This window comes from Amia ocellicauda, chromosome 3 (genome assembly GCF_036373705.1).
Source record: "Amia ocellicauda isolate fAmiCal2 chromosome 3, fAmiCal2.hap1, whole genome shotgun sequence".
Lineage (NCBI taxonomy): Eukaryota > Metazoa > Chordata > Actinopteri > Amiiformes > Amiidae > Amia > Amia ocellicauda.
The window spans coordinates 42,453,085-42,468,894 of NC_089852.1; the positions used below are offsets into that span (position 1 = coordinate 42,453,085).

General features: G+C 40.4%; 1 protein-coding gene across 2 annotated transcripts in view; it reads right to left on the reverse strand.

Moving 5' to 3' along the window:
• gdpd5b (glycerophosphodiester phosphodiesterase domain containing 5b) overlaps nt 1–15,810 on the reverse strand; it is a 61,053-nt gene that overhangs the window by 39,154 nt on the left and 6,089 nt on the right. For both annotated transcript variants that reach the window (XM_066699563.1, XM_066699564.1), the window contains one exon: nt 8,187–8,273. The gene's annotated coding sequence lies outside the window, so the exon portion shown is untranslated. The remainder of the gene's footprint in view (nt 1–8,186; nt 8,274–15,810) is intronic.

The following is a 15,810-nucleotide window of genomic DNA, read 5'->3' on the forward strand; positions in this document are numbered from 1 at the left end:
TATTAGTTCTCCTCCCCTGACAGTAGAAATCCAATTTGGAGAGAGGAAAGAAAAGGGAAAAAAAAAAAAAAAAGCAATAACATGTTAAGGCCTGAAACAGCTAACCACCAGACTCCACTTCAGCACCTCCTTTCTCCAGGATGCAGACGTTTCCATCAAGTATAATATCTGTCAGTTTTGCTTTTGCAGAGATTTCCTAGACTTCTGACACAAGAGGAACACAGTAAACAAAAATGGATACAGCAAAAACAAAAGGGCATAGTCGTGGCGGCAGAGAATTAACTGATTTCGATTTGATCAGATGGGTTGGTATTTATACACATTTTTTAGTTAAAACAAAGAGGTGCCAGCTACCCTGTGTTGAATACCCCATTCCCACAGTGTTCTCCGAGGACTGTGTACATTGAAGGTGCCTCCTGTCTTTTCTAAATCTATATCCTGACCACCTGCATTTTGCTAGAGCAAACAACATAGCCCAGCAAATGTACAGCACACTATTTCAAATCCACATCTAAAAACAACATCTTGTTGTGCCCTTTCATGTAGCCGTTCCCGTAAAAGGAGGAAGAGCCAAGAGAGCTATACACAATATAGCCAGATAGAGCCCCGTCAGTCCAGATGCACAAAAACCAATCTGTATTGGGAGATGTTTCCATCTCCGGTGACTTAATGAAAAGACAACAACCCTTGCACCAACCTAGGGCAATCAGGCATGTTTGTTTGAATAATAAAAATGTTTGGTTTGCTATAACAAAACATAATTTTCTCCTTTCCACCATATCACTATCTCACACTGAGCTGCCAAAGCCCAACATATGAGTTTGTAATTCCACGCATGCCACAGCAGAAGGTTTGCCATAAATACTTGATGCCCCCTGAAAGACCTCTGTATATCTCACTGCTGCAGAGCAAGACATAAATATCACCGTGCTCGGAACACCGATGCAATGCATACATGCATGACTCACGTTTCCGTCAAAATATATGGGGCACCAAAATAAAGTAGTTAACCTGTACCTGGTGTTTTTGAAGCCAACCATACATGCATATACACTGTACTTTACTGTGCTTCCAACCGCCACAAAATGACTTACAATTGCTGGTTAGTCATGTCTAGGTTGTGGAGAAGGGTGAACAGCCCTCAATACCAAAAGCAAGGAAATAAATTAATAAAAATCTCAAAGTCCAGTCCAGTTCACCACTAAAAAGTGAAACCCCACAGGACAGCCAAGAGCATGTGTTCAGTGTTTATTTCAAAGTCACACACAAACCTCTAGACTCTACTGGAATATTTACCATCTTCTAAGAATCAGTTTAACCATCCCTGATAGGCAATTCATAAAAGTATAGTTTAAAAATCCCCCCCGTCCCCCCAAAAAAACAAATTAAAAACTTGTCCACCTGTAGGAGGAAGATGTCGGGAGAGATGACTCAGTGATTCCAGTTAAATGTGGAGAAAAACACTTCCACAGAACCCATGGGCGGCACATATGTTCAGTGTTTATTCGAAAACCAACAAAAACAAAATATTTTGTGAATCAGTGTTTAACAAACTGCTAAAGAATGCATAAATAAGTATAGTTTAGAACAAACCGAGTTGCAGAAGAATGCCTATAGTGATATTATGCTTATAGGTTATAGTTTAACCAGCAGGGTAGGTCTTGGGCATTTTAACCGGATCTTAGGCCTATACTCTTGACATCAGCATAGTATTGGTCAGCAGAACAAATAAACTAACATTGCTCATTCAGCCCGATTGCTCAGCCTGCACGTATACAGACACACTAAACACAAATAGAACATCCGATCATACCACCAGGAAGATTCTTGCGTTATGGATATCAGTCCTATTTCCCTTTTTATGAAGCCACAGACTTTCATTGCTTCACGTTGTAGATTAAAAATAAACATCTGCAAACAGTGAAAATATTTAATTGACTAAAATGTTTTTAATGTCAGTATTTCCATAAACAAAAGTAAACACTATGCCATAGACGCAGTAAATAAGATCTGTCTACACTCTCAAGACACACCCACTTCCACTTAATTTGCCATCTTCTACCCTTCATAAAGGTCCTTCACAATGATTTTGTGCCACAGCAGTCAGTGCAAGTTTACTCTGGGGATAAAGCGAAGTGCTCAGATTCTCGGCTCTCAGCAAAGATTTTCCACTGCTGCTAATCAGCTACAATTATGACATAATGCCACAGTCCTTCTTATCAGAAGCGTCTGTGTACTTTGTTCTCCGATTTATATAAAGCAGAGACGGAAAGCCTTTCAGTGCTCACATAGCAGCTAGTCCAAAATGGAGAGAAAACAAATCAATCATCAAAATAGTAGTAGTTTACACTCCACGGCCAAATATGTACATATGTAGGTCATCACATGAGCCAATCACAACCTGGAGGAAAAAATAATAATAAAATACAAACTGGGTGGAAAAAAAAAAAAAACTAGTTTCGCAAAGCAGTCGGATCGATTTCAGGTTTTCAAAATTGACGGAGAATGCAAAAAAAATAAGTATTCATTAATTTTAAATGACAGGCGTCTGACTGTGCAACAGCAGTGCAAATAAGGCAACAATATTTAAATCTCCAGACTGCTGATGTTGGTTAATATACTTTAAATCTGAATCGCCTAAACCTGCTATGCTTTGAGAGTCTTATTGTCATTCCTGTATTCTTTAACACATCCCCATCTGTGTGCAATATTCATTTTCTTCCTCATCACACTCCAATGATAAACCATATGTGCTGGAAGAGGCAGATAGCAAAGCTTGGAGAAACAAACACCAAGAAATTGAATATCTGGAGCATCCAAACAATCGCTCAGTCCTGGTCTGCCCAGGTGAAAGTACTGGCAATTCACCCGAGTAAGTGTCAATACTTCTGATGAAGATTTAAGCGGTTTGTGCAGAAGGTTCTGGGGGATGGTTTTAAAATGGCAATGCCCCCCCATCAGCCCAGCAGCCACTAGGGGGATGTCAGAGCACCTGCTGCCGACAGCCTACTGTGCTTGTTTATCTTCATGTTTTATAAATCAAGGGAGACGGCGGGGGGAGAGGGTTGTGCTTCCTGTAATTAGTGTCAGCCCTGCGAGGAGGCGGTCTCCCAGCAGGAGAGGATTCGTGCCAGCCGACACAAAGAGCTCCCCGACTCCCCCGAGCACAGCCCTCCTCTAAGGGTTCAATGTGCTTAAATTGGGGAGGCGTGGTAGTTGGAGGCGAGGGGTGTGGGGGGGACTGGGTGCGTTTGCGAACGTCACGACTGTCAAAACCAGGCGTACGCCCAACGCCTTGACAGAAATACCTCTAGCTGAATTGTTCAACTTCAGCTAGAGTCCCATAGAACCGTACCCTCCTGAGCGAATGTATAAATCGAAGAGTCTGGTTCCTTTGGTAACTCTGTGCCCTAGTTTGTTATTCACACGGTAACTTGGATTTAAGTTTCTACAATATGGTGTCTGCCAAGAAATAAATTAGGATAATAAAATGAAACGCTAAATGAGTAAATATGCCATTTTAGAGAGATAACTGTTTCCATAGGGGATTTGAAATGCACTGCTATCAATCAGGGATACACACAATTTTTCAATCAAAGTCGAATCAAGCTGTATTACTATAGATGTTTAGTAACAGTGCACAAGCTCACGAGAGGAGTACTGGTCACCCAAACAAGTACTAGATCTGGTTGAGCACAGTGCCTCGTATAACATGGATGTGATGAACATAGTTTTTCATTAGAGGTCAAATATATTTATTTGGCAATCTGAACTGGCAAGTTAGAAATATAGGCTCACGTTATATTAAGTTTTCCAATGTATACCATCCTATGAGATGCTCATTTAACATAATATGATTCTGGAATTACTTCCTTATGCCTGTATGAAGTGAAGATTGTGTAAAGGCACACTTGAACAAAGATTGTTCAATTTCTCTCGGGGACATTATCAATTTAAAATTAAACATTTGTTCTTATTAAAAAAAAAAAAAAATTCCCCATATGTGACTTTTCACACCTGTGCATACCTGAGGGCACACCGATCCATGGCACAGTGGTTTGGAAGAACTGGGCTACGGCATGCTGTAATGGTCTAAAGGGCAGCATTCAAGCTCCGGATACAAGTGACAAACATTGCAATGACTCATAAAATGTCTCTTTCCTTAAAAGATCAAATGTGGGTTATTTCCCCAATCGGACCCTGAAACTAAACCAGCTTGAATGAATCGTCTTGTATTAATATTGCAGACCTGCCTAGCGAGTGACAAGAAAAATAAAATCTGCCATGTTAATTTAAAATCGATCCATTAAAAGGGAAAAAAAAATCTAATGTTTCTCTTTCCCACCAACAAAGTGTAACCAAATCAGATTAATGCTACTCAAGGCTGAAAAGTCTTTAGAATAATTTAGAAAAAAAGCTTGTTAGTGATGTAAACTTACAAGTTTTAGCTCTGTAAGTAATGATTCATGCTGGTGTTCAAAGGCTTTCAAGGTTAATCTTGTCATTAAAACTCTGTCGTCACACTAGTCTCAAGTGGAGTCTTACAGTGTAACCAACATGGTGAAGCAAGGCCGACAGCTCTGAAGGCTGAGGAATGCCAACTGTAGAAACCTGGTTCTTATGTCAAAGATCACCTGTTGACACTATCAAAAATGCATACAGTGATCAATTCTCAGTTTAAATAAACCAATAAATCATTAAAACTAAAAAAAAAGATTGTACTGCATCTCTTGGCAAGACTGCAGGCCAGGGGAGAGTTCTAAGCTGCGGTATTTTATTATGCTAGAATAACCCATGGGCACAATTACTGAAAAACAAATGCTTGTGGGCAATTCCACACAAAATCCTCTCATCTCTTCCTGCGTCGAAAACCACCCTGGGGTAAGGGTGCTGGTTCCTTCTCCGGTTGTAATGCACACTGCAGCTGACGCACTAAGACTTTGAAGACATCTTGCCCGATAACATGCTAAACTGTCAGTGAAGGCCAGGGATCCCAAAAGCAGCAGGGTGCCGTGTCACCCTCCCCCCTACCCACACAGGCAACATCATACAAGATTATCCTTGAGAAGAACACAAAGGCTGACATTAGACTTCCGATCCGCGAGTAATAAAATCTTCAGTTACACATTTGGTAACACTTCATAGTGCTCGGGTTTCATAGCATTTAAGCAAATCATCCTCATACTTACCTTTAAGGACAAAGAGATGTACCATTAAATACTTTGGTACTTTGCACTAGTTTCCCCAGTACACTTTGTGATGTTTCAAATTCAGACATCTGAGCAGTAAATGTAATTAAATTTAAAATCGGATGCACAACAGCACCATTTGATTCCCGTTATTAGCTTCTCTCAAGTGCTCAGACCAGAGCTGGGAATCGGGAAAACGCATAGGGCAGATCTGTGCCAAACTGAGACTCGGCCAGGAATGGCATCTGATAAAGGTGTATACACTTTAACAGCGATGATCTCATTTAAAGGTTTAATCTTGTCAGTGGGGGGAGGGGGGAATAAAAACTAACAAGAGTCAACATGTCAACATAAACAAGGGTGCCAGGAATGCCAAAGAATAAAAGGCCTCTGTGGAACATACTGGCAGTTTTTGAAGTGATTCTTATCATTAGAAATAATCAGACACAAAATAAAAAGGGATGACTTGTGAGACTAGGTGTGTACTAACAGTATCCTGGTCAGTTACAGTACAGAAGCTCCTGGGAGGTAACAACTTGAATCCAGGTACACCTCCAAGTCTAAAAACACACCACGCTACAGTCTGGCATTGTCATAGATGAGTCTTAAAAAACCTAAACCCCAGCTAGATCGCCTTGATTGGTTAATTTGTCTTCAAATCCCCGTTTAGCAGGTTCAATTCAAAGGAACTGGAAAATCTAAAAGAGTAGACTGTGAACCATACACCTTATCAAGACTAAGGACTCCCAAACATTTCCCAGTTAGTGGGAACTGTTGGATACAAGTTTAAAATAACACTTCTGCAACCAGTGGCAGCTAAAAAAGAAATAAATTAAATATGCAACCCAGAGATGACAACTAAATTTGGAAAGAGGGAAAAATTATACAATACCACAGGGTATCAAAATGTAGTATTTTCCAAGTAAAATGAATCCTATGTGCATTTTACATTTTCAATATATCGGCTGTCTGAGGAACACAAAGCTGTGGGCTCTGAAATCATATTTGGCACAAACAACCTTTTTATTATTCTTTCCTTCTTCGACAAGGGAAAAACCACTCTGCATTTTTGGGGTCTGAAATAACACTTATTCTGCTGCCTCATTTCCTTATATAAAAACGGAAACAGTTCAGCAGTTTCTCTCTAGAAATGAGGGCCTTCAGAACTAAACCCTGGAAGGAGCCTCAGAGCTTATCTGACCTTAGGCCACTGGCACACAGTGACAAAGGAATTTAGGCTCCTGGTTTTAATCAAATTAATTAAATCTAACATCATACAATTGTTTGGCTATAACTCCAGAACTCAGTGCATGTCCTGGTTTGACTGAAATGGGAACTAGACTCAAATGTATCATGACTTTTAAGGAATGCAAATTAGAGCCTTCTTCAATTAAATGGGAGTTAAAATGGATAATTGTCAGATGTCAAACACTGACTGGCAAAATAAGATCAACAGATGCCTCCAAAGAGAAGCCAAGGACTGACACCAATACAGAACTGATTCACCAGAGGGATGCCTCAAGGATGATCACATACCCGCCATCTCACTTCACCTGACAGTGTAACATTTCAAATTCTTTTAAGAACAATAAACACTCCGCGAGTCTTACTTCGTAAATAAAATAAAAAGGGCTGCGTGAAAGTGGCTCTGGCAGAAAACAAGTGAGGTCATTCTTTCCCACATTCAGTGAGCCATTGCCCTTCAGTATCTGGGGTGTTGTAGGTTTCACTGAAGTCACAACCAAAAAATGAATGACAATTTCCATCCAAGGCGGTCTAGGTGTGGTGCAAACTGTACGCTTTTTCTTAAGAATAACAATAAAATAAAAAATAAACTTTGATCGGTGACTAATCTCAATCCACATTCTAAACATTTTTCCTCAGTGCCACTGATGTAATGTCATGGCTAAATAACCTGCGTCAATTTCAATGCCAAATTGTACTTATTTTCCCTGCCCCCACACATTAATGATAGTTCTTTTGGTCTGGCCATGACTCCCTACCACTCATGTTGAGGAGTGACTCAGTGGTTGTGGAAATCAAGCACAGCACTTATCACGATCAGCCTCGCGCCATACATCCAGGGCCAATGTCTGGCAGGATGTAACGAGTGAATCAAAATCCTTACACCCCAATACTCTCGTTACAGTCAAATTGATCTAGATCACATAGAGGCACGGGTTTCACGTCAGAGGAGGGTTGCTGCCATTTGGTTATCTGATAGTTTAGAAATTTTCGTTTAGTTCAAGGCTGGGGAAGCATTCATGCCTAGTGACCTAGAAACCCTATGCACATGACGCTCTCACAACTAGATTTTTAAACGTGCTTAAACTAGGTTTCCACGATGTTCGTAAACCACAACGTGAGGGGTAGGAGTGGCTAAATTACTCCCTATGAACGTATGGAATATTATCCCAATCTCTTCATTTTGCCACATAAACACAGAATAGAAGATCAGAGAATCGTTTAGTGGGAAACAAACGTGCAACAAGGGAATATAACACCCTGGGAATATAGAGTATATCCAAATCCATTTCTCCACAGTTAGCATTTGTGGGAAAGATGAGATCAGGTTTGCATTTAAATTAATGGCATTGATTATATGACATAGAATCTGTTCAGATGACACGGTATCATGCAAGATCCCCTGATGGCTGCAATTTCCTGTGGATGATCTAGACTCTTGACACTGGTCTCTGACCTTGGATGGAATGTGGAAGTCATACCGAGGAGTTTTCCTACCCCTTTCAGCTGTACCATGAAATCAAGAGCCCGGCCATGTTGCTGCATTTCACTGTACTTTTTCCATGTCAAATTTTTCAAGTTAAAATCACATTACTTCATCAATACACTTCACTGGATAAAAGACAGGAATGGAAACATAGATGAGAATAGAGACTGAGGTATAAAACCTTTCAAGAACATTACAAAAAGGTATTTAGAGTCCCCGTCCCCCCAACCACCACCCAAATACAATCAGATTCTATAATGGAGTACCTGTAAATCTAAGTGGTACGATCAGCTTTTCTGTCCAGTCCAACTGGAACTCATCAGGGCCGACGACAATAATGGGAGCCTTGTATTCTAGGGAGAACAAGAATGAGAAAAAAAAAAAAAAAATCTGATTAAAAATGAGAGGCCAATGTCTTGCCAAGGAATAGCTTAGAGCATTTTTCCCCTCACTAAATTAAAATGAAGATATTACATCCTTATTTAAAAAAAAAAGCATTAAAATGCTGAAAATCTAAAACACAACCAATGCAATAAAAAGATAAAAAAAAGGGGGGGGTAATCTTGATTCTGTGACTTCAGGAGAGAAAGTGAAACCTACAAATCTGATCAACAATGAACAATATGCATATTTATGTGGTTTAGGTTTCAATAACTACACTGACATGAATCTCATTGTAGTTAATTAATTCTGAAGCTAGGCAGTTTATTTTCTTTGATTAACTATTTATCACACACTGATATTCAGTATGCGTTTCTGTAAAAAAATAATGCTGCTGCTTTCAGAACAGCTGTTGAAACTACAATTTGGCATCTAAAGAAATAAATTAATTTGCTTGCAAACTAAGAATAAACAAAATAAAAAAAACAGATGGTAGAATAGTGGGCTTTAATGGAAAGAGGTATTTGCAAACTTCTCTTCAGACAGCAGGTAAAATTGGCCTTCCCACAAGTCATATAAATAGAAAAATAGGTAGGAGACAGATCTGCTCACTGCAACGGATAATTCATTTGGTGTCACAAGAAGATAAAAATAAGCCTGCAAATGATAAACCTAGATTAAGGGGTCTGGTTTCAGTGGTTTTCTGCTAACATTACAAACTGAATGCATGGTCAAGTTATGTTATTATGCCTGCTCGGTTTTAAACTCCATGTGTGTCACCTCATCAGAAGGACTGATGACCATTTTGAGACCAAAAAAAAAAAAAAATTATATATATTTTGAAAACTCCACACATTTTCTGCAATAAAACATCTACACTACATTAATAGCATTAATAGCATCTTTTCACATGGCAATTTATTAATTTGACCAGTATGTGCTATTCAATAATCTGCAGTTCATGGAACCTAAATACACATTCAAAAAGGATACAAATCGACAATAAACAAGATAAGACGGGTATCAGCAGTGGGATTTGGTACAAGACGATATTTGTATTCTGAATACCAACCCAGAACGATCTGCATGTGCGAGCCAAAACATGGCCTTGAAATGGTTTTTAATTAACTTTCCAAATATTGTCCCCATGCATAAAAGCTTCATCCTGCTCACACAGACATGACAATCCTAACAACTTGTTTTTGCGAGCACACACCATCCAGTATCCCCCCCCCACTGCCTTTTTGAACCTGTGCTCTCACTGTACACGGTGTCCAGAAGAAAAAGGCCAGGGGAAACCGGTCCAGCACACAGTGTTTGTTTATGTGTTGGGGTTTAGGACAGATTTTGAAAAAAGGTGGTACGTCAGCTAAATGTCAACTAGGTTAGCAGCTTACGGCAGCTTTTGTACATTCCACTGAGTAAAACCTCTTTCCTAAACAGTCATCAAAAGCCAATAAACCATTTTTAATTAAACCGAAACGAAGGTGGGGGGGGGGGGGGGGGGGGGAATGCTGTGCTGTCACCAGTGCCGCATGGTGACAAATAAGGCAGAGAGCATTGTGCTGCTGAATGTACACAATGTCTGCAGTTACGCATATTTACAGTAAGAATTTAGTGCTAAAATGTAAAAACCAAGATAAGAGATTAACTGTAATAGTAAAGGCCTTAGCCAAAGGATAGCAAGTCAAACATTTCCTCATTCCTGAGCCAAGTATCCAATCTTTCAGTGCCTCAAAATGTCTGGGAAGAAGAATACCACAATGCAAGAAGTACGAGGGCCTGTTTTGCCTCGTTTCACAAACCCCCGAAGTAGGCTGAACATGGAGACTGATATGTTCTACAAGTGAGACTGAACACGGCCCTATAGATGCCAAGCCACAATACGACGCCAGCTGTGTTTGTGTACGGTAGGGAGCCCGACAGTTTCCATCACAGTGCATCTCGTATTGTAAAACGTTCAGCAGATTCAAGGCAAAAAAGGAGTCGCCGGAATTCAATGTGGCAGCTTCAAAGTTGTGTGTGTGTTACTTTCTTACTGTAGTCACAGAAAAGACCCCCACCCCACACATACACACAGAGCAGTTCACAACTCAACAGGAAGCTGAAGTTCCTCCCTTCCAAGCTGGATTCCCAGAAACAGATCACAGGGAAAGTGAGGCCATGTTTTCATAAAAATGATTTCATAAAAATGATTTCATAAAAATGCACTGTTCTGCAGCACGTGTCGCATGCAGCTGATCTGCTGGGAGGGGTAATAAAATACACAAGCTACATGACTCCAGCTCATATAGCCCCTAAAGCTCTCATTCCTGAATTTGTGCTATATGTTCTCTGGATGTATCCTTTTTGTGCACTTTATTACACCAAACAATACAAACTGCATTTTTTAAAAGTGGTATTCAAGGTTTTTAAAACCAGAGCCACAAATAGTCAGGCACACCTCCCTTCCTCACTAAATCAGTATTCATAGAACTAAACCTCTACTTCACTTCACCTAACAAGACTATTTGGATCTACTATATTTAGGCTTTTCTGTTCAAAAAGATATACATCCCTCTGGAGCAGAGAGTGATCAAAGCTTTTGCCCCACAAAAGCATATTCCTTGCAAGGAAAATTAAGATATTCCTTGGCATCAGTGAAAATATGAAAGGAAATCCGTCGTGGCATTTCTGCAGGTACACAGCAGTTTAATAAAATCAGTGCCATAATAAGAACTAAAACAATACAAAGCATAGAGGGGGTTTACATTCAAGTCCTGATCAACCAACAAACAAAAAATAAAAAGGTTATGCAACATTTTTTTTTTTAAAGAAACAAACCAGATTTGTTTTAATATATAGAGAGATCTTAGATCTTTCCCGTCATATGGTTACACAATGCCGGAGTTTGAAAAAGGAAAAAAACATTACACAATATTTCTGACGTCTCTTATTTTACACTATAGATAAGCAAATAACTCCTACCGATATTATGTATGCACAGTCCTCCAGTAGCCTCATTTACTCCACACATCGATGTAGAGAATTTATTTTATATAAAGAGGACAGGTTAGAAACTAAGATCCAATTCTATACATTACTAGACAGCGACTCTGTGCTCTGCATGAAAGGGCAATAACTGGCGAGGGGTTAGAAGACTAAACAACTTGTTACTATTGAATATAAATTATAAAGCAGATAAGGGGAAATAATTAACGCCTACAAGATCTTTTATTGATTTACCCAAATCGGTTCTCCAAGAATCACTGGAGTAATGAAAAGGAGAGCGAGAGAAAATGAGGGAGGGTCGGGGGGGGGGGAAGGATGGCTTAGGGACGGAGCCCAGCCCAGGACTTTTTCCCCACAGGAAGACAGAGCGAGAGAAAGAGCTCATCTCATCTCGAGACAGAGGGATAATGAACTCCATAGCACCATTGAGTCATTGCTATCTCAGCACAGTGTTGGGCCAGGTTAGCTTTCATCTGGCAATACAGTACATAGGGTCACAATCTGGCCTTTCTTGGTTTCATCAGAGCACTTTAATCGTTGTATTCAGCTGAAGAAAAAAAAAAAAAAGTTTGCTTTAATCAAGATCTTCCGCAATTAGGGTTCATTGCAACAACGTAAAAAAAAAAAAAAATCAACTGAAAGAATGAATCACTGAATAACCAACTTGATTGCAATGACTGGAATATTACAATTTCCCCAAATATTTCTTATCTAATGTGGAATTCACTTGCAAATGGGTGGGGGGAACTTCCACTTATCCAATCTTTGGTCAAGAAAAGAAAGGCAGTCCAATTTAAAAAAAGAAAAATAGAAATGGTTCTTCTTATAGGACCGTTATTAAAATGCACTTCTTTGAACACATTGGTCTAACAAGAAAATGTGGCTTAAAGCGGAACATACAAGATGATAATCACCAACACAAACTGAATACAATATAAATTAAGCTACAACTAAATAGAAGAAAAAAGACAAAATAGGGGTGAAAAATAAAGAAATGTAATGCAGGGGGGGCAAGGAATACACCCATACAAAAATATGCACTGTTCACGGAGCAAGAGCCAATAAAGGCAAAGGCTCATCTCCGCACAATATTGGAGGTTTCAGATGCACAAGACCTGGTGGGAGTACGTGGGAGAAGGAAGAGTAATGGGATTCATGCAACAAATGTGTCACCAGGTGGGTGCACACAAATATTAAGGAGCGCTTTTATATTATTAAAGAAGGCATCGAGGCCAATGCCTAAAATCGGCCCTGTATTAATCCCCAGCACAAAGAGATCTAAATCCTTGCCCTGGAAACATATATTGTGATTTTCACCTTAAGGAGTAAGGAGTTACTGATGGTAAAATGTATAAAGGTGATCTGGTAAGACTGGTAAAACGGTGTCCCAGTCCACAGCATGCGTTGTTAAGCTTGTAAAATGGGATTCCTTCTCTTCATTTCCACGTTCAGGAATGTTTTCCAAGTGTCCTCTATCGACAAACAAAACAAGGGCTGTAGCCGACTACTGTGCACCTGACTGAAATTCCCAAAATAACAAACTACCAGCTGTAATAATGGTTTGACGTAGTGCACTAAACACAGAACAAGTGGGTCAGGTGTCAGAAAAATGCTTTCCTCCCATTTGTCATTAAAAAGTGTGTGTGTGTGTGTGTGTATTCTTTAAGGAAAAAGCTGCAGCCTTCTCACAAGCTGCTGTTCCACACAAGTCAGAAAAAAACACCCCGTGTCAGCAGATAACAAGAACAGTAATGCAGACACCATAATGAATGATCCGACTCTAATGCTCACACATTCAGCTAAAAGCAGCACTACCATTTTCCCATTTACCAAAGCATGACAGTTTTACAATCTGCGGTGAATAGTTGTAGGTTAATGCAAACTATTTAGCGTGTTGGCTGCAGTGTAAAATAACGTCTCCATTTGGGTCTCCAGAGGGCCGGGATGCACCTTAATGCACCAATAAAACAGAAAAGCTAATGGTATTTCTGTAATGTTGTAGCAAATCATTTCCGACCAAAGGTTCTTTCATTATTATGAACTAATTGTAGATTAAATAGTTATTTCTTGAAGGAAAACACTCAATCACCAGCACAATAAAACTGGTTAAAACGCATGAGGTAAAAAGACACCTTTAAGTGACCGATTCAATTTGCACTGGTTATGGATACGCCTAGGGTTGGGCAGTGGTCCGAGAAGGTTGGTGGTTGAGTAAATGACCTGCTGTGTGTGTGTGTGTGTGTGTGTGTGTGTGTGTGTGTGTGTGTGTGTCTCTCTCTCTCTCTCTCTCTCTCTCCGTTTACAGTCTGCACTCTCTCATGCACTGCATGTTCTCTGGGCTTGAGTGGCTGGGCTCAGTAAGCCAGTACACAGCATGTGACGGCAGACGGCCCCACATAATGGATTAAAGCAGCTTTGCGATGATACCTGCCACTAGCCTGACTGCAGGAGAGTCCAAAGTGAACAGAATCTGCCAAATCTGCCAGGCATAGTGTTCCCAATTGTATTAGTATTTTAAGAGCCAAATGTTATGCAAATAAGGAAATACTTTGAAATTTAAGGAGCCTAAAAAAGCAGTCCGATTACCTCCAAGTAGTTGGAGGCCTGACTTTTCCAGTTTTAATCTAGGGGTTAGGCCTCTCAATCCAATCGCTCAACACCTGGAACAAACGTCAAATCCAAGCAATTAAAGCCTTCCGCTGAATTCATTCATTCAAGGGGCTTGGAAAATCATTTAAATCATTGCCTGGGTTGGGTTGCAAAACATTCCTTCCACTATTCCAAAACATCACTCAGTCATCATTTCTCAAAACGGGGAACTATTCCAAACAACCCTAAAATCCCTCTAGGCCAAGTGTAGCATCCACACAAAAGTGTGAAGACAAAGCACATCAGTGTGGAGAACAGGTCAGTGCTGAGCAGAAGTAACAAAGACTGTGAATCTCAAAAGAACTCGGGACAAAACGTAGGAGGGATGCAGCAATCCAAAAGACTATTCTACACCAACGTTTCTCTGCACCATCACTTTGCAAGCATTTAGCAAAACTCAGTTGACTATTTTCCTTGATTTGTTATCTGGAGAATTGCAGAAGAAGCTTACTTAAGATATTACACTATAAATGTGGCTGAAACCAATATAAGGGGAGAGATTCATCTCATGGTTGGTTTCTTTTCATTTGTTCATTGCCATGTCTGCAGCAGTTTGTGCGTTGTTGTTATTATTCACATCACAGCAAGTTTTTAAAGTAAGTGGTTTAACATCCAGTGCACAGAGGTGTCTGGAAGGCGATCATCAGTCTGCTGTCACTCACAGCTGCCAGAGAAACGACCCTCGAAACATAGCGGGCAACAGCACACGCTACAGGTGCTTCGATCACATCAAAACTGTCAGGAGGGCCCTCCTCTAGGGGCTGCCACTGACATCTGACAGACTCCAGCCTCGAAGACACACCCTGGGATGAATACAAACCGACCTCGTCAAAGCACTCGACTCTATGACTAACCAGCTGAAGAACTTGTCAGGATTTGAACACGGAGAGGAAAAATCCTGGCAGGTTCCTCGAACAGCTGCAGCAACACGTGGGGGGTGTGAAATGTTGAGATTTTAAGGACTGCAACACTGATTAACTGAGATCACGTCAGGGTTGTGTACTTCTCTCCCATCCTTCTATTGACGCATTCATCAAAGCTGGTGTAAAAGGTGTCCTCGGGTTTATGTACTATAAAGAACTATAAAGAATATATACTTGGCCTTTACATTGAACTAAACTGCGGTTGATTTTGCACTTAATGCAAGCTTTTTGGGCTTATGCTTACAAAGAATTCGACATTTTCAACAGGAGTAAATGCAATGCGAACAAAGCTTGTTTTAGATCCCAAATTCCAGTACCTTGGGTCTTGGGCAGGGTCAGGAGCCTCATTACAGACCGCCCGAACACAACAACCACTGAGCTGGGCTCTGCACTACAGAGTTATTCCTTATGCGATCATTGAGGGCAGCTTCTTCTACTGTATGTTGGGAAGAAAGGTTGAGATTGAAGACGCTTTGTTGGAAATTGAACATCACCTCTTCAGGCGTATCCCGGGATTGGTAAAAGTAGGAAGATCCAACCCTCAACCAGACATAGGCATACTGACTTCGGACATCCCTCCTGCTTAACACTGGAGCAGAGTCCAGACAGTTTCAATGGGATAGATCAAAACCATGACTAGGAAACGAATGGCAAGAACGTCCTTGAGTCGAAAATGCTTCAGTGCTGTTACTCTACCATCCAAGAGAAGAAAAGGAGCAGCAGTGAGTTTTATTGTATGAAGTGAACCAGATTTCAGTTTGAGTACAATGCCAAGGACGGTGTGCCTGCCTCAGTGAGAAAGGCTATTCTGAAGTATTCCACAGATAAAGCACAGCGAGTCCGAGATATCCCTGAACCGACACGAAAACAGATTGGTAATTGGAGTAATTCGCATGTGCTCTCCCACTACTTCAGTAACCCTAAACCATGCAAAAAAGACACAGAA